This window comes from Anolis sagrei, chromosome 3 (assembly GCF_037176765.1).
Source record: "Anolis sagrei isolate rAnoSag1 chromosome 3, rAnoSag1.mat, whole genome shotgun sequence".
NCBI lineage: Eukaryota > Metazoa > Chordata > Lepidosauria > Squamata > Dactyloidae > Anolis > Anolis sagrei.
Window position 1 is genome coordinate 203,897,981 of NC_090023.1, and position 24,303 is coordinate 203,922,283.

General features: G+C 41.0%; 1 long non-coding RNA gene across 7 annotated transcripts in view; it reads left to right on the plus strand.

Annotated features, from left to right (window-relative positions):
• The window catches only part of LOC132770989 (uncharacterized), a 79,086-nt gene that overhangs the window by 28,422 nt on the left and 26,361 nt on the right, over window positions 1-24,303 (plus strand). The window contains exons 3-4 of one of the 7 annotated variants that reach the window (XR_010909506.1): window positions 15,230-15,374; window positions 17,726-17,855. The exons of 5 other annotated variants lie outside the window; for them this stretch is intronic. This is a non-coding gene — a long non-coding RNA (uncharacterized lncRNA). The remainder of the gene's footprint in view (window positions 1-15,229; window positions 15,375-17,725; window positions 17,856-24,303) is intronic. One more of the 7 variants, XR_010909504.1, reaches the window with a different exon arrangement.

Genomic DNA, 24,303 nt, shown 5'->3' on the forward strand with positions numbered 1-24,303 from the left:
TTGATTAAGTCATAAAACTACATGGAATCATGGAATCAAAGAGTTGGAAGAGACTTCGTGGGCCATCCAGTCCAAACCCCTGCCAAGAAGCAGGAAAATCGCATTTAAAATACCCCTGACAGATGGCTATCCACCCTCTGTTTTAAAGCCTCCAAAGAAGGAGATTCCACCACACTCAGGGGCAGAGCATTCCAGTGCTGAACATCTCTCACAGTTTGAAAGTACTTCCCAGGGGCGGCTCAACTATACAGCAATTGCGAAGCATTTGCTGTATAGTTGATTTTGCCCAGGGGCATTCTTGAGACACTCTTGGGGGAAAATAGACCTTGACATATGCGAGTTGTAGTTACTGGGATGTATAGTTCACCTACAATCAAAGAGGATTCTGAACTCCACCAATGATGGAATTGAACCAAATATGGCACACAGAACTCCCACGACAAACAGAAAATATATATCAGTGATTTGTTGGGGGGGGGGGGGGGGCAGCAGCGCCATTGAAAATTACCTAGGGCTGCCTCTGGTACTTCCTAATGTTCTGGTTCTTTACTGTAATTTGAAGCCATTGCTTCATGTCCTAGTCTCGAGAGCAGCAGAAAACAAGCTTGGCTTCCCTTCCCTATGACTTCCCCTCACATATTTATACATGGCCATCATGTCTCCCCTCAGCCTTATCTTCTGCAGGCTAAACATGCCCAGCTCTTTAGGCTGCTCCTCATAGGGCTTGTTCTCCAGACCCTTGATCATTTTAGTCACCCTCCTCTGGACACATTCCAACTTGTCAACATCTCCCTTCAATTGCAGTGCCCAGAATTGGACACAGTATCCCAGGTGTGATCTGACCAAGGCAGAATAGATGGGTAGTAGGACTTCTCTGGAACAAGAGCAAAACATTTTCAGACAAACTAGATGATATAGTTAACATGTTTTCAGAAAAAAATGCTTCCTTGAGTGGTAAAAAACCCCCTGTCTGTTCATAATAGCACTTAACTGTCCTTAATTGCATGTGTTGTGCCTAATTTGCAAGCTTGGTTGTTGAAGCACACATCTCTGAAGAAACCATTGTTTTGAGAGTGAAGATATTTCAGTCTCTGGAAATGCATATTGTCTAACATCTAGTTTGACCTCAATACTGCCATCATTTCTGGGAATACAGATTCCTAAGTATCTTTCCTCTTGGACATTTCTCCGTAATGCTTGAAGAAAAGCTTTTCCAATTACTTTCCTCCCCTGGCACTGTTGCTGGAAGGTATGTTTTGAAAAAAGGCAACTGTACAACCCAGAATTGGCCAGGTTTATTTATGAGCTGAGATGGAATTCAAAGCAATGTTAGCTCAGATCTTAAACAAGCACAGTGTTTCATAATGGGGCGAGGATCTGTTTCCAACCACCTCTCCAGTTCTGAAACTTGGCAATGTTGCTATTCCAAAATATACTGCTCTACATGCGAGTAACAACTTAAATCTGAGAAATGATACTTTATTGTTGTTGTTGTTTTGAGCCAACCCGCTTTTTAAATTAGCAAATAATGTCAAAGTTCAGAATGGAATCTCTGCATAGTGGTGTGTGTTATGTGTGCATGTGTTTTGCAAAGACGGTGATGAGGTGGAATCCAAATTTAGCACTCCAGCGCTAGTTTCATTTTCAGGCTGTCCTATCCAATCCTCCATTCTTTTTTCAAGTATGTTTCAGATAACTCTTTCCTAGTCACAAAATAACATAATCATAATAAATTAAAATTACATAATTTAATCTTCTTCTTTTTTTACACAAAATCCGTTAGTTGGGACAGTTGCCTAACTCTGTCTGGCCCTACTTTATCATGAAGTGGAAACATCTAAAGCAGTGGTTCCCAACCTTTTTTTGACCAGGGACCACTTGACCAGGGACCACTCTCCAACGTTAGTATCAAAAGGGTTATGAATTAGTTTTTTGGTCAACTTTAGATCCGGTTTGGTTATTTGGGGTGCTGATTCAGAAAACTGCATCGGATAAACCACATCAGCTCTAGTTTCTGATACAGAACATATGCCATCCAGTAGTTGCCAACTGCTCAACCACAGAACACCATATTTAATAATCTAGAGCTGATGTGGTAGTCGTAATCTTTCGTGGGTAGTCAGCCTCTCCCCACCTGGCATCCCTGTTGCCTCGGCACTATAAGAGGGTTTCATGAGACCAGTTGCTCTTATTGCAATGTGGTTTTGAGGTAACGGTGTAGTAATGGTGAGGGCGCGGACCATATTTTCGTTTTTGTAGATCACTGGTGGTCCAAGGTCCACAGGTTGGGAACCATTGATCTACAGTTTGCAATTATTTCGTGTGCTTACATTACTTTACCTATCAAAATCTTTTAAGTTATGGAGCACTTGCACTTTGCTGTAAAACTTGAACCAAAACTATGGCAGTCACTCAAAGGCATCTCTCTCTGTGAGGCTTATTAATGGGCTCCACTGTGAATCATCTTGGAACTTGACAAAAAGTGGACCACCCAATACAATCTAGTGAATGTGTGGCTGAACACGGATTGAACCTGGAAGTTCAATACTATCCATTGACCAATGCTATTATTGCTTATATTTCAAGCATTCACATTTCTCCACTTGTACAGAAATAGTTTTAGAGACCTTCCTAAATATTCTCCTTTCTTTTTCTTGGCAAAGTAGTCCAAAAGAAAATACGTCCTATTGGTTAGTTTCTGCCAGACCACAACTACACATTTCCTTTGCCCCCTTTCCCCGCAGAAAAGGCTTGGCAATGTATAGACATAAAATCTATTGGTGGCACTGGTGTGGAAAACATTGTAGGCCAATTCATATAGGCCCCAATCCAGAAAAATTCTTAGGTTCCGGTCAGATGAATGGTTCCATTGATTTCAAAGGGATAGGTCAGCAACAGGTGGGCTCTGAAGTTGTAATTCCTAGAATGGTAGGATATAAAGTTTGCAATCTTTTGAGAAAATCAAGACCAAAATAAAAAAAACAAAAAACCCTCAATATATACAATGTTGTACAAATACACTACCTAACTGTCCCTTCTTTTTTGTAGAGGTGGGAAAATGAGAAATGTTGGCATATGCTGTCACATTTATTTTCTGAATTTAGGCATTTGGTTCACACGCAATTACTTTGTCATTATTCATTAAGAGACAAACTAGCAACACATTTACTACATATTGAGAAACAGATGCCCCTTGAAATAGTGAAGGGCATTCACTTGTCATAGTATGTGATTTTCCCCACCCATTTATCATGCATCATCATTGTCATCAACATTGTCATCATTCTTGTTCTCGTTGTCGCTGTCATTGTTGTATGCCTTCATGTTTCCAACTTATGACAACCCTATCACAGTATTTTCTTGATGAGATTTGTTCAGAAGGGCTTTGCTTTTGGCCCTTTCTGAGCCCATGAGAGTGTGCCTTGCCATTGAGATGACTTAGAACTGCTAAAACAAGCAACTAAAAATTAAACAAAAGCTGGGTTGCTGTGAGTTTTCCGGGATGTATATATCTCAAGCAGACAAGAATTTTTCCCCCATCCTGGACATTCCACAGATATATAAACCTCACTTACTTAGTTTCCAACAGACCCCTCAACCTCTGAGGATGCCTGCCATAGATGTGGGCAAAGCGTCAGGAGAGAATGCTTCTGGAACATGGCCATACAGCCCAGAAAACTCACAGCTACCCAGTGATTCTGGCCATGAAAGCCTTCGACAACACATTACACAAAAGCTAACAAGCCACACCAAACAACCGCCAGGCTATCAAATGCTAATCAAGGTGGTCAGTTGAAACATTCACACCTAGCTCCAACACACATGAGTTCTGTGTCCCACCCTGGACATTCTACAGATATATAAACCCAATTTTCCTAGCTCCAACAGACCTCAATACCTCTGAGGATGCTTGCCATAGATGTAGGCAAAACGTCAGGAGAGAATTCCTCTAGGACATGGCCATATAGCCTGAAAAAAACCTACAACAACCCAGGGATTCCAGTCATGAAACTTTCGACAATACAGAAGTATGGCAGTCTAACCTCTCTAAGAAAAATCTTCCAGAATTTAGGAACAGACAATGAGAAGGTCCTCTCCTCCTAAGGAAATCTAGCAGGATTTCTTTTGTGACTTGTCTTTGGAAGATAAACATGCATTTAATTTGCAAGCCTGATTGCTAGAGTATACATCTCTGAGAAAACCCTGTTGTCAGTGGGAAAACATGCTGCCAAACCTTGTTGTCAATGGGAAAACAGCCAATATGCATTCTCCTTAATGAGTGTATAGGCAAAACAGAAGGTAGTATTGGATTTATACACAAACAAAGGAAGTTATACTTTAAGTCCCCACATTATGAAGCTTCTCTAAATACTAATACGTTCCTGTTAAAATAATACTTTTATTTGTAATGCTCTTTGGATTCTTAACAAGTATATTTGACCTCACTGGCTTCATTTTAAGCTTTCAGCATGTCTTAGGGCCCTCCCACACAGCCATATAACCCAGAATATCAAGGCAGAAAATCCCACAATATCTGTTTTGAACTGGGTTATCAGAATCCGCACTTCCATATATTCCAGTTCAAAGCAAAAAAATGTGGGATTTTATTCAGCTGCATGGAAGGGGCCTGTATCTATACTGGATAGTCCTCTATGTCTCCACATAGAGCCTAGCTAAAGTGTATGGGCAAGGATGTGAATACTGAAGGCATGCAAGACTTACTATGTTGATTACTGCTCCTCCTCCATAAATCTATCAACCTAGTCCCAATGCAAAACATAATTCTGAATTTGTTTGTCAACAAGCAACTAAACAGAGCCAAAAACTATATCAGTGATGAAGTGTCTCTGCCACAGGTTTTATCTGAACCATAAAGAGGCTATTTAAGACCCCTTCTGAACTGCCATATAATACAGATATCAAAGCAGAAAATCCACATTATGTGCTTTGAACTGGATTATCTGGGTCTATACTGCCATATAATCCAGTTCAAGGCAGATAATCTGGATTTTATGTGGCAGTGTAGAAGGGGCCTAAGATGCCGAACCTATTTGGGGGACTTGTCTTCAGCACTTTGGTTAGCTCCTTCAAAGTTCAGATTACAACCAACTGCTGACTCCACTGATAGGAAGTTGCCAAAGGGATGAAATTTATGATGGACTCTTGCTCTCAACAAAAATATTAGTTTTGTCACTGCTTAATTGTTGTATAGCTTGTGACCTTTTGAGCCCATCACTCATGCCTTCCTTATTTATTTCTGCCTGGGTGGGCAGACTAATCTGGCCAATTTGTCTTTGGAGACCCAGAGTTTTGGGGGCTAAGCTTTTGAAAGTCTGGTTTGAATCTCTGTGTATTCAACAACCAAAGTTCTCATTTGTCTTTGCATCCTCTCCCCCAAGACTCCTTACTTTTAATAGTTCTGTAGCATACAGGAATAATGAAGTGCTCTCTCTGCTGGGAATCCCATAGTGTATATTGGGGAGAAATTTGTTTCAGTTTATTAAAATGTACCAAAATCTGCAAAAAAAAAAAAAAACTCTTAATATAAAGGAAAGCAAAACTGACCATTTTTCTTATCTGTAGTTTTTCACATTGTTAAGGCTAGAAGCAGCATTCATCAGGAAATGTTTTATGCATTCTTAAAGAACCCTACAATAAAATAAATACAATAAGTCTCAGAGAAACAAATGAAGGTTTATGCAGCAACTAGAACCAGTGGATTCTAACCTGCATGTCCTACTTTCCAAATCTGGATGATGATGCAGACAATTTTAATTACACGTAATTCATGTTGGTTTATGAATCATTTTCTGTAAAGACTAATGCACATTTCATGTGCAGCCTGTAATTTACTACTTTTAAGAGCATTATCTCTTACAACTTGAGAAGCTGCTCCCAGGCATCTTAAACAAAGTTGGAGTGGAGGAAGGGTTAAAGACTCCCATGTTAAATCAGAATAGTTTTTGTGTGTGTCAGGAGCGACTTGAGAAACTGCAAGTCACTTCTGGTGTGAGAGAATTGGCTGTCTGCAAGGATGTTGCCCAGGGGATGCCTGGATGTTTGGGAGGCTTCTCTCATGTCCCTGCATGAGAAGCTGGAGCTGACAGATGGGAGCTTACCCCACTCCCCAGATTTGAACTGCCAACCTTTTGGTCAGTAGTCCTGCCAGCACAAGGGCTTAATCCTTTGTGCCACTGGGGGCTCCCTATCAGAATAGTAAAATGTGTCAAATATGAAGATAGTATTTGAGTACGGATTGTTAGATCAGGAAGAAAAGCATGACTGCAGATATATAATGGAGGTAATAGTTTTTAAAGTCACGTCAGTCTCTTGCTACATAAAAAAGAGAAAGGGAGTGGGACGAAAAGAAATGTTGCAGCACCTTTAAGACTGATGGGTTTTTATTTTAGTATGGACTTTCATGGATTTAAATCCACTTCTTCAGTTGCAGTACCAACTCTACTGAGTGGAATTAAAGCTTCAGATTATAAAGCATATTTATACAGTTGTGGGACTCAGAGTTAATGTAATAAGACCCAGAAAGATGCTAAAAATGTCCCTTTCTTTACATTTTCAAAGACCTGTGTAATGTGATACCGATCTTTCAGATCTTTACTGTGGTCAATTAGTGTTGAAGGCAATAAATCTGTTTATCAATTGTCAATTTCTCTGGGTTCAAAGCTCCCTACAAGGAGATTCCATTTGTTGTATGTGCAGTAAGAAGGACACTTGAATTTATATATGTAATGTGCCATGAAGCCATTGTTTTGCTCATACCCCTGGAAATGGATTGGAATTTTTGAATATTTTTCAATTCAGCTGTTTCTCTTTCTACTCTTCCTTTGATTAAGCACTGTGACCTGAAAGAACTTAAATACCTATAACAGCCCTTTGAAATTTAAGTCAGGAGTCATTATTTGCATCTTTCTGAATCCCATTGTGTTCTGTCCTGTACCCACAAATGTATAAATATGCTTCATATCTGGATTAATGATTTAATGATTATTTTAATGTATATTATTTTAATGCATATGTTTATTTTATTGATGTATGTTCATATGGTATTGAATTGCTGCCTATATATGTGAGCCACCTTGAGTCCCCTATGGGGTGAGAAGGGCAAGGTATAAATGTGATACATATAAATACCTGAAAAAATTATAAATACCTGAGGTCTAAAACCATTTGGTATGGCATCTAAAGAAGTGGGTATATATCCATAAAAGTTCATGTGGAAAAAAAACAGGCTTAAAGGAACAAGAATAATCAATTTTCTCCCCCTTTCCTTCCACTTTTTAAATAAACAAGGCAAGTAACTGAAAAAGGTGTCGCTGGTGAGTCAGGTACAAGGAACATTGTGAAAGCAGAAGGTCAAGGAGGAGAGAGGAAAGAAGAGAAGAAAGAGTGGAAGGTATAGTGGGAAGGAGGAAGAAGCAAAGCAAGTAGATAGAAGCGTGAGGGGAGAAGGTGTGGCTTGTAAGTTTGCCCTTTTTCCCATATAAGGGGAAGTTTGGGTTTCCCATATAAGTAAGATGGGAGTCATTCTCAGGAGCTCCCTGTGACATTGAAATAGAACAGTTTAGAGCAGCCATGAATAGTGAGATCTGGGTCACTTGTGGATTCGTGTGCTGGGTGAGACGAAGAAGCTACAACAATGTTTGGAAATAAATCTCACCAAGTTGAAGAGAAGTCACCGAGGTTTTATTCAATCATCTGAAAGTGATGTTAGCTTACGGTAATCCGTGAAAGAAAGCTGAGATATGAAACAATACCAAGCATGCAATTTTATACAGTCAAATCCTTTGAAATTCCTCCTTCTGCCCCAGCTCAGCTGGCTTTGCCCTGATTTGCTGGGCTCCGATGATGTCAAAGAGGCCTCCCCTCAGAGGCAGGACTGTGTCCCCGCTGGCCAATGGGGAAGCGCTTCTCACCTCCAATGTAAATGTGTCCTTGTCCAATGGCTGAAGCAGGGCAGAGAAGCCCAGGAAGAAATGGTGCTGAAATGATTTGTGAATGTGTTATGTGGTCCCATCAAAGGGGCCATCCAGCCTAAACATTTCCTGTTTTGGGGTTTGTTTTTTTTGTTCTTTGTACAAAACTTTGGGGAAAATACCATAGTGATCAGATGTATTGGAAATGTCTGTGCACAACCAAATGTTGTTGGCATTGTTATTGTCCTCCTGCTCCTCCTCACCACGAATGTACATTGCCTACCCACCCCTGAAATGATCGGACACAAATATCTTGAGTTAATAATGGAACGCCCTCCTTAAGGATATCAGATCGGCCCCTCCCTTTTAACATTTTGAAAGAGCGTCAAGACTTGGCTTTTTGAGCTGGCATTTCCAAATACAGTGTAACAGACATAGGAAAATTGAATGGTTTGATGATGTGATTGGACAATGTTTTTAACAAGAGATTCTAATGTTCACGTTTTTACTGATTTTGTTTTGTTTTTATTACTTGATTATATTGAATTTGTATTTTATGGTCTTGGCACCAACTGTAAACTGCCCCGAGTTGCCTGCGGGATGAGAGGGATGGTATATAAATATAGTAAATAAATAAATAAATAATTGGGCAGTGTTTATTAATTGTTACTTATTTAACTTTTCCTATAAATAAACTATGAACGTGTTGGACTTGATGTGGCGAAGCCGAGGTAGCGTCCCTGCACGGCCTACCCTTATTTATTTATTTATTTATTTATTTACTACATTTGTAGACTGCCCTTCTCAGCCCTAGGGCGACTCACCTTCGGCTTGTAAGGACGAAACATCTGGGTCCCCTGGTGACCCAAACTCGGGCAACCTCAAAGGGAAATGTATGGAGAAGCCTCACTCAAAAGTTGTTGAGAGCAGACTCTTCCCATTTCTGGGCCATTTTATTTCACCTCATCCCTTAATTGGATATCAAGGTGAGTGTATTAGGTAATACACTCACTCAAATGGGGGTGCCTTGGATGTACACCAACTCCTTTGTGTTTCCCTAGCTATTTAAGCTAGGCCTATTTAACACAACCTACCATCCCAGCTAGCCCCTAAACAGTACAGGGTAGGCGAAAAAACCTTCCTAGAACATAGGAAGGAAAAATTCCTACCGGGTCCCAATAGGCAACCACATAGTTATACTGTTAATGGGCAGGAGTGGTGGGTTAACAGTCGGTAGTCGAATGGCTTGGGGCTAGCTGCCTCTTGGCTAGCAACGCCCCCACTTCTAGATGGTTCCTTTGGAACCATCCCTCCTCTTCTTTAGGGGAGGAGGCAAATTGCTCTCCCTCCCTAACTCTGTCAGGGAGGGAAAGTCTCTTCCCAAAAATAAAAAATAAGACAAAAATGAAAAAATATGCCAACAAATGTAGAACAAGGGAATATAAATCATTAACAGATTCATTCTCACAGTTTTATTCTTTCCAAGTATTAAGAAACCCATTTTTGATCTGAGAATGAATAATTACAAATATCCTTTTCAACCCTATCTGTGGAAATACTCTTATGAACTTCCCCTTCCTTTCTCTTTGTTTTGCACATGTATACTGTGCTAGAAACATTGGGTGCCTCATCTTTAGTTTTTTTGTGAAAGAAAGAGTGTCTTGCTTATTTAATTGGATGCAGAAAGTTAAAATGAGGAATATCATAGGTGGGACCCTTGTCTAACTTACTAGCTATCAGGAGAGTTTTTAAAAGTTATTTCTTGACTGCAGATTACAGTATTGCTTAGCCCCAAAAGCACACTGGGAAAAGCGAATACTAAAAGGGGAGCTTAGAGACAACAGAGTTAGGATTACTGTCCAAAACAGTATCTAATTACAAGTTCGCATATGTTGGACTAAAGATACAGCACTGTGTGATCAGAATGAATGAATTATTCGTTCTGAAGAGCACTGTCTGATTAACTACAGAGGAAGGATGGTATGTAATGCATGGGGCACATGGCCATACATCTAACAAAGAGGATAAAAATAAATAGTGAACAGCTGTCTCGTCCTTTAAGCTTTGGCCATGCTGCACACTTCATGAGCGTGGAATCCTGCTTAAAAATATGGTATATATGCTTACATGAGGCAGATACATGCAGAACACATTAATGAATCAATGTGAACTGATTTATATGGGAAGGATTTTAACTCCAGACCAAGACATTAGGGGTTTTCTTTAAAAAAAAAAGGGAGAGAGAGATGACAATATATATTAGCCTCAAGAAGATGCACACGATATAACTAAAACATATGGTATTATATAGTATTATATGGTGGAACACATCTCACCCTGCTAAAACAGTGGATGTGGCTCTTAATGAGACATACCACATTATCACAGGATATTTGTGCCCTACATCATTAGAGAAATTACACTGTTTAGCTGGTATTGCACCATCTGATATATTCCAGGAAGTAGCAGCCAATAATGAAAGGACCAAGGTAGTGACATCTCAAGCACACCCCCTATTCAGATATCACCCAGAACACCAATGCCTTAAATCAAGAAATAGTTTTTTAAGATCTACAGAGATACTTGCAGGAACACCTCAGGAAGCAAGAGTCCAAAAGTGGCAGGCTAAAACCTGGAACTTCAACCCATGGCTGATACCAAATGATAGACTCCCGTCTGGGCATACAGAAGACTGGGTGACTTGGAAGGCATTGAACAGACTGCGCTCAGGCACCATGACATGCAAGTGTGGAGAAGAGCAAACCACAGACCACTTATTACAATCCAGTCTGAGACCTGCCACATGCACAGTGGAGGACCTCCTTATAGCAACACCAGAAGTACTCCAAGCGGCCATCTACTGGTCAAAGGACATTTAATATAATGCCAAGTTTCTAAACTTGGTGGTTTTAAATATATAACAACTGTACCCTTAGTCTGCTCCTTTTTTATATATATAAATAGTTTTTATTAGAAAGATTTTTCAAATACAACAAATTCAAATTCACCCTTAGTCTGCTCCTGATATGATAAATAAATAAATAAACATATTTCACAGTATGGCATAATTTTAAAGGCGATGGATGGCTGTATGGAAACAAATTCTGCTTTGGATATACATTTCTACAGATGATTAAATCAGAGCGGTCAGAGATATTTTCAACATCAGGATCTGAAAACACATGGTCTCCTCCTAATTTTTATTTGACTAGACTAGACAGGCCTTTGATGGAAATCTCACTAGAATCATCCTAGCTAAAGCAGATGCACTGTTTCATTCATTTCAGTGTGTTTTCTCTAGGTGAGACTAACATTGGATTTAGCCCATTGATTTCCATTGTCTTTTGATGTGCGGCAGGATTTGCAGCAAAGCATTTAAGGATCCACTGTATATCAAAGGCAACAATGAAATTCTTGTCTACTTGAGCAGGGACACCAGGATAGAGATGTGCCAAATAATTCCCTCCAGATGAGAGACTCAAAATGTTCTGAAAAACCATAACAAATGGTCCAGAATGTCAACACTATATATTTCATTAAGGATTTCATCCGTAAGAACCATTTTGGAATTAAATCTTTGCACATTTCCAGCAAGATAATAATTATTCTAAACTCTTGCGCACAGTTCTCCCTTGAGTAATATGATTTAGAATAAATTGCTACAAATATGGGATTGCTGAGGAATTTCAGTTATCCTGCTAGTAATGGGAATTGAAGGCGCTTAAGCTGGAGAATGCGGTTTCCAGCCAAAGGATGCCCATGGTATTATTATAACAACAATTAAGGATACTTCAGGCACCAATATGCCAAAATACCACATGAAAGCACAAGGATGGTTTAAAAGATGATCACATTTGTTCTGCCTAGCAATTCACAAGGGGAAAGGAGGGAAGGAACCTTTCCAAGCTAGAAGTTCCAGTGAACGCAGACAGATGAAGCACTCCTCCTGGCGTCTTGCCACACAGATGTTTATGAATGAATCTGTCAAAATGTGGGATTTGGCTTTAAATAGCCATTCTATATAAAATCACCACAGCATGGTCTGTCTTGTAGAGATATAATAGAACAAGGAAAGGTTTCCCCATTGTCTGGCATCTGCTATAGCTGTGCAATCTTGTCAGTAGATGTGATCACTTTTTCTCCTGGAGCCAAGGCACTTCCACTTTGCTCCGATCCTCTCCTGATCCACTAATTGCCTCTTAGAGCTTTTGAATGTCAGGCAGGTACTTCTCTGTTGGGGTTTGAAAATGTACATGTCACCTTAATACAGCAAACTGAAGATAGTCTTTGCTGTTTACATCATGTTCGTTCTCTTTTCCCTCCCCACCCATAAAAGGCAACAGCAGAAACCCTTCCTAAGGCTGAACAGACCTCTGCACCCTATCAAAAAAGGATTTATGCATAGATAAGACTGTAGGCTTGTGCAATCCAGGTAAGCCGTGATCTGTTTTGATGTCCCAGATTTTGGTGGGGGTCCCAATCTGTTTTTTGGGAGCCTCATGAATTGGGAAGACAGAACTCTGTATTTGATCTGGGAAGCCGAAAGATTAGTTTTTTATTCGGTCCATTATGTATGTGTAGGGGGACTTTCCAGGCTTCCTTCCCATTATTTTAGGCATTGTCTGTCTTCATATCCTTCATTAAGACTTGGATTAGAAGCATCAGTTAATATACCACTCTTTCTGTGATCCTTTCCCTTCTGTCTTTAGAGGAGACTGGGTTGAGAGCTTTGTTAAAGCTGTTTGTACTCTAGAGGAGTGTGCACCTTCTCTTCCGGGCCTGCCACACACCACTCACTCTTTCCAAGGTATTTTAAGGAGGCTTCTTAAAGCTATTTCTACTCTAGAGGAGAGGTGCTGCAGAGAGCGCACATGCTTTCTCTCCTAGGCCTGCAGCACACCATGCACTCTTTCCAAGGCATTATGAGGAGGCTTCCCACTTCCAGATAAGGAACAGCAATGACCTAGAGCTACCCTATCCTGGTTTTCTTTTAAAAAGCCCTCTCTTTTCCTTCTAGCGGTTGCCTCCCTCCTGCACTCCACTTGTAACCAAAAGCAGCCGGTATTTGACTGCTACTGTTCTGTTGAGGCCGAAAAAAAACATGAAGGCTGAGCCCTTGCCATTACATCCCCCCGAACAAGCCGGACCAGCCAGATTAGCCGAAGGGAACTGGCCAAAATGAATCTGTACACAAGCCTACTAGACTGTACTAAAGCATATAAATGATGACAGACAGGACCTTCTCAGTAGTGGCTCCTTGGCTCTGGAACTCCCTCCCCAATGATCTGGCTGGGGTGGTCCATGCCTTGGTCACCTCTAGATTAGATTACTGCAATGCGCTCTACATAGGGCTGCCCTTGAAAATGGCTCGGAAATTCCAACTGGTCCAACGGGCAGCAGCCAGGATGTTAACCGGGGCTCATTACAGAGAGAGGTCAACCCTCCTGTTCAAGGAGCTCCACTGGCTGCCGTTTATTTTCCGAGCCCAATTTAAGGTGCAGGTGCTTACCTTCAAAGCCCTGAACGGTTTGGAACCACCCTACCTGCGTGACCGCATCTCCGTCTACGAACTCACACGATCACTTCGGTCATCTGGGGAGGCCCTGCTCGTGATCCCGCCTGTGTCACAAGCGTGCTTGGTGGGGACTCGAGACAGGGCCTTTTCTGTGGCGGCTCCCCGACTCTGGAACGCCCTCCCAAAAGATCTCAGACAGACCCCTACATTGGCAGTCTTCAGAAAAAACTTGAAGACCTGGCTATTCCGATGTGCCTTCTCAGATTAGGACTCTCCAATACCAAGTCCTAGAAGCACTTTAGTAGAATTAAGATTGCCGCACTCTGCACACTGCACTTACTTATAATCCTGCATACCTCCTGCCACATCAGCACTTTTAATCTTGTACCCATTACTCTGGCCCGGCCCAGTTTTATAGTGTCTTGATGTATTGTTTTATTGTTGTTGTTCATACCGCTGAACTGTTTTTAATTTGCTTTAGGTATTGTACTGTTGTATTGTGTTTTGAGGCCTTGGCCTATGTAAGCCGCATCGAGTCCTTCGGGAGATGCAAGCGGGGTACAAATAAAGTTATAATAATAATAATAATAATAATAATAATAATAATAATTAGATCAGCGCCCTCCCGCATAACCTTTAGAAAGAGAACAAAGATGTGGTTGTGGGATCAAGCCTTTGGCTAATAAATAATGCAGTACAAAGAAAAATTAAGGAACATGGCAATTCGGAATGACTATGGTATACAATTTCTGGATCATAGGATTTTAATGTTGCTGCTATGATGATTTTATGCTTTGTCTGAATGTTTAAATTTTATGTATGTCTTATAATTAATGGTTTGAATTGATTTTAAGGTCATAGTTATGTGCAGTAATTAGTTATTATGATTTCTTTGTGTACGGTATGTTGGCATTGAATTTTTGCCATTAGTATGTTGTAAACCACCTTGAGTCCCCTCAGGGGTGAGAAAGGCGGTATATAAATACAGTAAATAAATAAATGTCACTGATAGGATACTGATTTTAGTTTAGTAATGATGGGTTGAATCCTATTGACTTGTTCCAACTACAGTAGGTTCATTGACTCAGTTGTTGAATGGTGTGGCAATTAATTCAGTTAGTCTATTCTAGATGGAACTAACAATGCAAGCCATTGTGTTGTAGTGTGCTTTATAGATCCTTAGAGTGATTGCTTCATTTGTTATTAGCTATATGTTTATGTGTGTTGCAATAAATGTAATTGCCGCTCAATAAAATGAAATTTAAAATAATAAAAATAAGAAAGAATTAGCACCCTTTATGGTATACTGAAGTGGGTTTAACAATGGATTGTGTTGATGAAATTTCATCTTGTATTCAACAGAATTGCACTATGTGCATGCGAGAGTACATATTTCCCCATCATGATAAGTGTGAGTGGGAAGCAAAGTGCTGCAGCCATTCTATTAAAACTGTTTCTTGGGCCACTCCCTGCATTAAAATCAGTTTGAAGATAAACAGTCATCATTTTTACACACAAACAAAACCCAAATTGTGCAACAATTCAAATTAACTGAGACTAAGCAACAGTGAGCATAGTGAGACATTGTCAGAATTCAAGAGCACACAAAGCTCTGAAACTTATTTTTTTGCAGTATAACTCCCAGACTTCTTCCCGCTTGCCTGCCCCATTGCTATATTGACATGGTGATTCTGTAAGTTGTAGTTCAGGAAAGGTGACTTTCCCAAGTTATGCATGCAGTGGTTTCAAAATGACACCAACCAGCCATCAATTTAATCCACAGCAATTTGGAAGAGGCCGATTTGGAGTGGATACTTTCAACTATCTGATTGTAAGAAGAGTGCCTTCAAAAGATTGCACAGCGTTTACAGAATCCCTCAGCTGTGTGACGATAGAAGCATTGTAATGAATGGCAGAGTGTCATGCATGTGAGTATTGGAAACTCTTTTGATCTGTTAAGCAACTGAAATGGATTAGGAGGCCTGTGGCTCTACAGATGCTGGTGGACTTCATTTATCACACAGTTTTGTTAGGAATACAGATTATCATTTGGCGAACTGATTAAATCAGCTTTTTCCAACCTGGTGCCCTCCAGATGTGTTGGTGTACAACTTCCATTACCCCTTCCATAGAGGCCATTGAATGTGCTGCCTGAGGATGATGGGTATTGTAGTTAACACATCTGGATGTTTCCAGGTTGTAGGATGGTGGGGTAGATGGTTGACAAACCTGCTTCTGAAAAGTTCTATTCGATGGATTCTTTTTTTGCCATACACCCTTAACACTTGACTCTTCCAGTGACTTCCTTTCCTTTTTATTTTTATTTTTATTTTCCAAACTGCTAGGTAGGCAGAAGCTGGACTAAAGGCTAGATGTCCTTAAATGCACTTTAATAATGACTTTAGATTATCTGCACATTTCTTCCCTCTCCAAAAACCTCTATTCCAATTACATCTTACCTGTTTATGCCCAGCATTATTTTTAAAATTTTAATTATTACATTTGGCCCAGCCATAGGTTTTTAAATGTGTTGTGTTATTGTTATTGTTTTTGACTTATTTTGCTTATGAGTTTATGTATTGTTTTTGTATTATTGCTGCTATTGTTTATTGTTGTGTTGTGGGCTCGGCCTCATGTAAGCCGCACCGAGTCCCTCAGGAGATGGTAGCGGGGTGCAAATAAAGTTTTATTATTATTATTATTATTAACCCTCCTAACTTTGAGCATGTTTGTATGAACAAAGCTTCTTCTTTGCACAAAGCACAAGAGCATTTAGCACAAATTAATTTCACATTATATTTCTAAAGTTTAAACAAGAGGTAAAACATTTTGATTTTAATTAGAATGGTTCCCTCTTATCATTTATTTATTTACAGTATTTATATTTTGCCCTTCTCACCCTGAAGAGGACTTAGAGCAGATCACAGAACACATATACAGCAAACATTCAATGCCGTTATATACTGACAAGACAGACAACTGTACACAGATAGAGGCATATATAGGCTTTCCCATCTTCGGTGTCGTGGAGGCTGTGCTTGGTTCCAGCCACAGGAGGCTGCTGTCACTCCATCTTCCTTGCCAAAGAGCTTTGTTAGTTAACTTTCTCCTTGATCGAATCACTGGAATTTTTCTGGTATTTCCTTATGGGTGCCTTAAATACCTCCCTGCTTTAAAGCGGTACAGATTTATCTACTCACATTTATTTTCCGAACTGCTAGGTAGGCAAAAGCTGGACTAAAGGCCAGGAGCTTACCCCAACCTGGGCTTCAAACTGTCAGCCTTTCAAACTGGCAGCTGGTAGTTAACGTGCTATGCTAAAGACTGACCCTTATCAAATAGGAAACATATACAAGAATTCCAGAGACTGCAGTGGCCCAATTAGATTTTTTTAAAAAAGCTTAGAAACTGCAAGTCTTTTCTAAGGTGAAAATTGAAGTGCACCCTTTGCTGCAAAACTCAAGTGTGGGCTGGCATTCTGCAATGCAGTTGCAGATTCGTAATCTAGAGTTACAAATCCGCAATTGCTCTTTTTAATGTTAAGACCATGGCCCTATATACATTAACCATTTCATGCAGTTTGAGCATAGCTAGCTTTGAACTGTGGCAATCAGACAAGAAATTGCCATTAAAGTATGCAAAAGGAAGCACTTACTGTACATTAGTGTTTTGATGTGTAATCACCATCTGGGTGATTTTCCCAATTCTTTTAAAATTAAATAAATGGAGATCCAAAGTGGATCTAGAGCAGATTTGCATGACCTGCAGACCTCTAGATGTTTGGGCCTCCAACTCCTAGAAGCTCTAGCCAGCTGTCCCAATAGCCAGGAATCCTGGGAGCTGAGGTGCAAAACACCTGGAAGGCTGCAGATTGTGCAGGCCTAATCTATAGGGTCATCCAGAAGGGGGAAATCTATTTTGAAGGGCTATAAACAAAACAGCAGCGAGGGTTATTTCTGTTGAAAGATGACAAGAAGATTAATTGTAGCAGGTATTCCTTGTAGTTAATTGCTCCTTCCACATTAAAGAATCATAGAGTGGGAAGACACCACCAGGGCCATCTGGTCCAACCCTCTTCTGCCACACAATCACAGCACTCCTGACAGATGGCCATCCAGCCTCTGTTTGAAAGCCTACTAAAAGGAGACTCCTCCACACTGTGTCAAACAGCTCTTACCACCAGGAAGTTCTTCTTAATGCTTAGGTGTTAGGTGGCAAGTGAGGGGAATGAAGCTATGAGTGAGCATTTCTTTGCCAACTCCTCTGCCTCTAAATTCAGCTTCAGAACATATCCTGATTGGTCTGGATTGTCCACCAAGCAACAAGTGATGCAAGAAGATGGCAACCCTTGGATAAGGGTCAAAGATTGAAGATAGCAAGGAAGTCAAGAAAGAGGGCGCTGATTGCAGGTGACAATGGTTGTATGTTGCCTAACCTCTCAAAGACTTTAGGAACCTTGAGGGAATGAACAAACCTCATGGACTGAATTCCCTCCCACATATAGGACCTGAAGCCACTGTTAGAAGCTCTTCATAAATACACACAAATATACGTACATATATACATATATACATGAACCTTCCACTGGTGCATTTTGAAGTCTCAAAGTGTGCATCCACACTGCAGGATTAATGCAGTTTGACACCACTAGAACTGCTATGGCTAGTGCTATGGAATCCAAGGTGAGGGACCACCACTTTTTGGCAGAGAAGGCCAAAGACCTAGTAAAACTAGTTTCAGTGTTCCATAGCATTGAACCATGGCATTTAAAGTGGTGCCAGACTGCATTCATTCTACAGTGTAGATCAGACATGGGCAAACTTTCTAATTTAGGGGTCGCATGCTAGCACTCACTGCTAGGAGGACTGGCTGCCTGGTGATGGAAGGAAGAGAAGGAGGAAGGAAAGAGAGAAGGAAAGCAGGAGGAAGGGAAAGATGGAAGGAGAAAGAGGGAAAGAGGGATGAAAGAGGGAAGGAAGGAAAGACAAAGGGAGGGAAGGCAGGAAGGAGAAAGAGGGAGAGAGGGAGGAAAGGAAGGGTGAAAGGGTGAAAGGGAAGGATGGAAGGAGAAAGAGGGAGGGAAAGACGGGGAAGGAGAAAAAGAAGGAAGACAAAAGGGAGGGAAGGACAAAAGGGTGGAAGGGAATGAAGAGAGGGGGAAAGAGGGTGGGGAGGGAGGAAAGAGAGTAGGAAGGACAGACAAAAAGGAAGAAGGGAGGAAGGGAAGAAACAAACAAAAGGGTGAAAGGGAAGGAGGGAGAGAGAAAGAGGGAGGGAAGGAGGAAGTAAAGAGAGGAAGGATGAAAGGGTGGAAGGGAATGAGAAAGAGGGAGGGAAGAAGGAAGGAAAGAGAGATGGAAGGAAGGACTGAATGGTGAGAGAAAGGAGGGCCTGAGAAAAGAGCCCTAGGGGCCGCATCCGGCCTTCGGGCCTAGGTTTGCCCATACCTGGTGTAGATGCACCCAACAAAGGAGAATTGTCAAGGACTAAAAATTAAATCAGAACAAATGAAGTCAGGGCAACACCTTATACTAACTGAGCCTATAGCATTTATCAGGTTAGAAAAGAGAGAAAGCAAAGGCCATAATTTCAGGCATGGAGAATGTCCCTCAGAGATATCTCTATCTGTCAACTTTGGTGGAAGTTATCTTGGTACCAGCCTGGCCCAGCAACACTTATGGGGTGATAGATTTTTCACTGTTTGTGTATTTAAGAATTACTTCTCCAAAGCTGTGTAGGTAACATTCAAAACCTCGTAATATTATAGCTGTCATTAGATTTGCCTTTTTGGTCCTACACAGCTGCCAACCAAAGCTACTTTCCTAAAGCACAGCATGTACACTATCAAGACGAATATTTCTTCCGCCTCTTCTTAACTAAATGTGTATGGCTTTAGATCATGAGATGAATCTTCAGAGGGATTATATTTCAGAAATCAGCAACAAATAAGGGAGGAGCAAACGTCTGAACTGCTCTGGCCATTTCCTTTGGTTTCATCTATTTTCCTCCAGAGAGAAATCTTGTCCAGCTGCAAAGTATGCGGAGATAGAGTGACAGCCTGTGGCAAGACAGAGGAATTTCACTACCTTAATCCTATTGATTTTCATTTGCTTTTGATCTTCTTCATTCTTCCTGCTTGTCAGGCAAGATAAAGGTAGTGGAGTTTGGGGCTAAGCCTCCTCATTGCTTCACAGAAAGCTCTTCTTAAGCAATGGGGAAAATATTACCTCCTTTCCCTGTGTAGTGTTCCTCCAGGAAAGATATTGCATGCTAGGACTCAAGCCTTTACTGACTGCATTTTGAGCCTGGGAGCTATGTCAAGTAGAGGTTCAACTTTTGTATCATCACAGAATGAGGACTAGTAGAGGTAATTGCATTAAAATGAGCAGGATCTATGGAAACCATGTGGTAACTATGAGAGTTACATTGAAGTGTTATCCACTCTGTCACCAGTACCAGGTAAATGGGACTTTCACCCTAAAAATAGTAGAGTTGTGCATGGATCCGTTTTCCTTTGTTACATCCATTTTTTGTTACTTTTGTTACCTTTAGGAGCATGTAAGGGGAAGCCCCCTCCTAGTACAAAAATCAGCTCAACACTAAAGCAAGCAGGAGCCTATAAATGGCTCCTCGCCTGGTTTTCGTGAGCAGCCTCCTTGCCTTGGAAAGTGTGTGTGTGTGTGTGTGGCATGCAGGCCCAGCAAGTGTGCATGCCTGCCTGCAGCTGAGCACCTCCTCTAGAGTGAAATACAGAACTTGCCTCCTTGCCTTGGAAAGAGTGTGTGTGTGGCGTGCAGGCCCAGAAAGTGCAGGCTCCTGCCCGTAGCCTGTGCCTCTCTTCTGGAGTAGAGAAACAGTTAAGAAGCCTCCTTAAAGCGTGCACCTACCTGCAGCTGAGTGCCTCTCCTCTAGAATAGAAGCAGTTTAAATGCATATGATGGGAAGGGGAACCTGGGAACCCCCTCCCCATAATGGACTGATAGAAAACAAATCTTTTGGCACCCTAGAGCAAAAACAGTTATTTGTCCTCCCGATTTTGGGAGGCTCCAATGGATCGGGGTCCCCACTGAAAGCCGGGACACAAAACGGGTCAAGGTTTACCAGGATTGCACAAGCCTAATAAATGGAGGAACGTAGGGCCGTAGCTGGGGTGCGGGGGCGGTTAAGGGTTCTAACCCCCCAAAATAGTTCTAACCCTCCCAAAACCTGGTTTATTCAAGAATTTAAACTAGTTAACCAAGTTATGAGTAAACCAGGTTTCTTTTTTAACCTGACACATTTCAGGGCAGGGTTGAACTTTTAACCCCCCCCCCCCCCCCCGGCTAGGGCCCTGGAGGAACATGATGTCCTTTTTGCATTCACAGTGAGTACTGGCCTGTGATGGCTTTCAATTCGATTTCAGACATCCAAGTTCGGTATCACATTACAGGCAGTCCCTGAGTTACGAATACCTGACTTATATATGACTCATAGTTAAGAACAGGGGTGAGACAACAGGAAGTGAGAGAAATCTATCCCTTGGGAGGGAAATTCATTCCTGAAAGAATTATCATGGAAAAAAGGTGTATCCACTGAAGCTTCCACAACAAGCCTAAACATTCAAAATCCAGTTGTCTTAGGACAGAAAGTGTGGTGAAGTCTTTTAAACAGGGGCAAGGACAGCAAAACAAACTCCATAGGGGTGTTAACATTACCCCATGCTATCCAAAACTAAAATATAGATTTTTGGCTGGAGTTATATTTTTAAAATATGCCTGTTCTGACATACATATGAATTCAATTTAAGAGCAAGCTTGCAGAACCCATGTTGTTCGTAATTTGGGGACTGCCTGCATTTATTCTTACAATCAATAGTGTCAACCTGTTGAACATCAATAAATCAAGGAACGCCATGTGGCAACACTGCACCTGCCCCTGCCACTAACAGCTCAAAATCAGACCGGCAACGTGGGCTAACAATAATGCAAATTGGAAGCCTGTTTATACACTGTAGTTATGATTGAATTTTCGCTAGGGTCACGTAGTGGTGAGGAAAAGGAGAGAAAACGTCCTTCTTTCAAGAAGTCTATATCTCCAACAGTTTGCTCCCTTCCAAGCTTCATCTTCCATGCCTCCCGCCCTAACTACTGTCTGTGTCACACTGGTCTAAGGCACTAACAGATTTTGGGCTTAATTGCTCTCCTGCTTGCTTCTTGCATCTTACTCCCTGTTGTGAATGTTGCAAAATATCACGCAACACTATAACATGACTTCATTATGATTATCAGCTTCTTTTGCTGTGATTTAAGACATGCCAGCACAACAAATAGTATTATGAATAATCTTAAAGGAGTTAATACTTTGGTGGTACTGGCTACCAGGTGCAGAAAAAAAATGTAAAAATATGACAAGATGATGATTTAAATTAGGATCTAGTTTGTAGGTCTTATCAAGTCTAGTGTCTAGACAGAAGTATGTGTTTGGTCAAAAGCTAGCTAGAGAAATGATTAATTGATGTATGCATGAAAGGTTAGCTAATCTGCAATATGTGTGTTATGAAGAAAATATTACAGTGCACCCGAAGGCGGGAAGGTAGTGGGCAGGCACATAAAGATCATCTTTGTTACTGATTTTGAAATCATATCTGAGCATGTTCTTTATTCCCAAGTATTTACAATGGGCCCTCAGTATAGGTTGGGGTTTGGTTATAGGATGCTCTGTCGATACAATATCTGTGGATACTTTAGTTCAGGGATGTCCAACGTTTTGGCTTCCCTGGACCACATTGGAAGAAGAATTGTTGTCTTGGGCAACACATAAAATACACTAAGGATATCTGATGAGCAAACAAAAAAAGTTATGTGCAAAATTTTCATGATAGCTGCCACCAAAGATAAGCAAATCAATAAATTAATCACATAATAATTCTAATTATTCACCACCCTGTTTGGAAGGTCTTTTCAAATTGGCAACCAAGTGGTCTCCTGGTTGAACTATTTGCAAATGTAATGTGAATTATGGATGCTGCTCTGGTATTTGTAGACGTAACACACTCCAATTATTCAATTCCATTTTGTTGTGGTCTACAAAGTCAGCACTTGAGAAGTGCTTTACCAAGTTACAAAAATCTTAATGTCTTAAGTAATTTTACAATTTTGTGTTGGGTTGCATTCATAAGCGCCTTGGGTTGTATGCTGCCCACTGGCCACAGGGCTGGACAAACCTGCTCTAGTCCCATTATATAAAATGCTGTAGTAAAATGGCACCCCCCCTCTATAAAAAGTGGTGAACAATTCAAACAAGTGTCAAAGGGTGGTTCTAGACAGCACCAAACTGTACACTTTAGTCAAGGACAAAAAATCCAGGGGCTTCAGAAGAGGTCCCTATACAGACCTGTTGGTCCCAGGATTTCTGCCTTCATGGTCCACACTTGCTACTTCATTGCAGGATTTAGAGGCTCCTAAGATGACAGTTGCAGGACTTCTGCTGCAAATTCCCGCACCTGAAAATCTCGCATTTTTTGCCATGTGTAGCAATTGCTTCTACATTTACAGGGAACAGCATCTGGCCACTCTCTTGTTTGCTGTGGAAGCTTCTGGGATAAAGGTACTGTCTGGACAGGCCCAAAGTCAGCCTGCCATTGGGGGTGAGAGGGCTCCAGTTGGCTATGTCTGCCTACACATAATGTAGTGCTTGGCATGTGGCAAAATCTAGAGTTTTTTATAAGAAGAATCTTATTCCAAGTATTTTTGAGCTGTAATTGATTGCATCTGTGGATGCAGAACTCATGAATACAGAGAATCTAATGTACTCTGAAATAAAGTAATAGCGTTTTGCAAATACTTTGATTATTTCCCATAGCAGGTAGATCTGTTGGTTAGGGGTTCAATTTTCCTTGTGGTGATCAATTCCTGTGTTGTATTTTATGGTGGCAAAGGGCCTATAGGATATTAAAGCTGTTCTGAAGCTGAGTTCCTCCAGCTGGCCAGGCAACAGTCCACTATCTCACCACTAAGACAGCGATCTCTGCTCCTCAATAATAACATGTGGGCAATTTTTCATTCCTGAAATGTCTCCACTAGGTTGGGTTTTCCTCGCCTCCTCTCCCACTCCAGAGGAACCAGACTCAAAAAGAGGGGGAAGGGCACCTATATTCTCTCTATATTCTGCCTGAATTAATCAAATAAATCTTCTTAAAAGCAACCCAAAATGAGTCACAGATGGGCTTGCCCTTTTGCAGGTTGCAGAAATCACCCATTACAGTTCTTCTAATTTATCAGAGGCAGAGGAGAAAAATAAGATGCCCTCTTGTTCCTTTGCAGTAATAATCAGAACCAGTCTGCCTGGCATTCTAATTCACTCTAAATACATAATGATGGTTGTGGCAAGCTATATGTGACCTCTCTGGAAAACACGAAGAAAGAGTGCAGTGGATAGCCTTTATAAAACCAGGTTTAATAAAAAAGAGTGTTATATTAAGTATGGTTGCTGGTGTATGTAAGCATATGGTTTCCATATCAGGAGCAAAGATGGCAAACACATGGCTTACCTTTCAAATAACCTTTCTCTCTGCTCCTTGCTATGGGAGCAATTCTTCCCTTAGTATAGTCACGAAGATGGCTCACAGTAAATGCTAAGCCTACTAATCTCTCATTAAAAACAACCTCTGGTTCACAAAACAACCCAATTTTCCCTGTTCTGAGAAATTTCAGTAAATAAAATTTAGATCCACCTTTCCCTCATGGTACTGTCCACATATACTGGACCTTAATTCTCAGAGTCCCAGAGTCAACAAGAAGGACTGGCATAAAGGTGTCCATGATTGGTGGCTTCCATGTCAGTGGATTAGTGAATTATGGAGTTCAGATCTACTGGCTA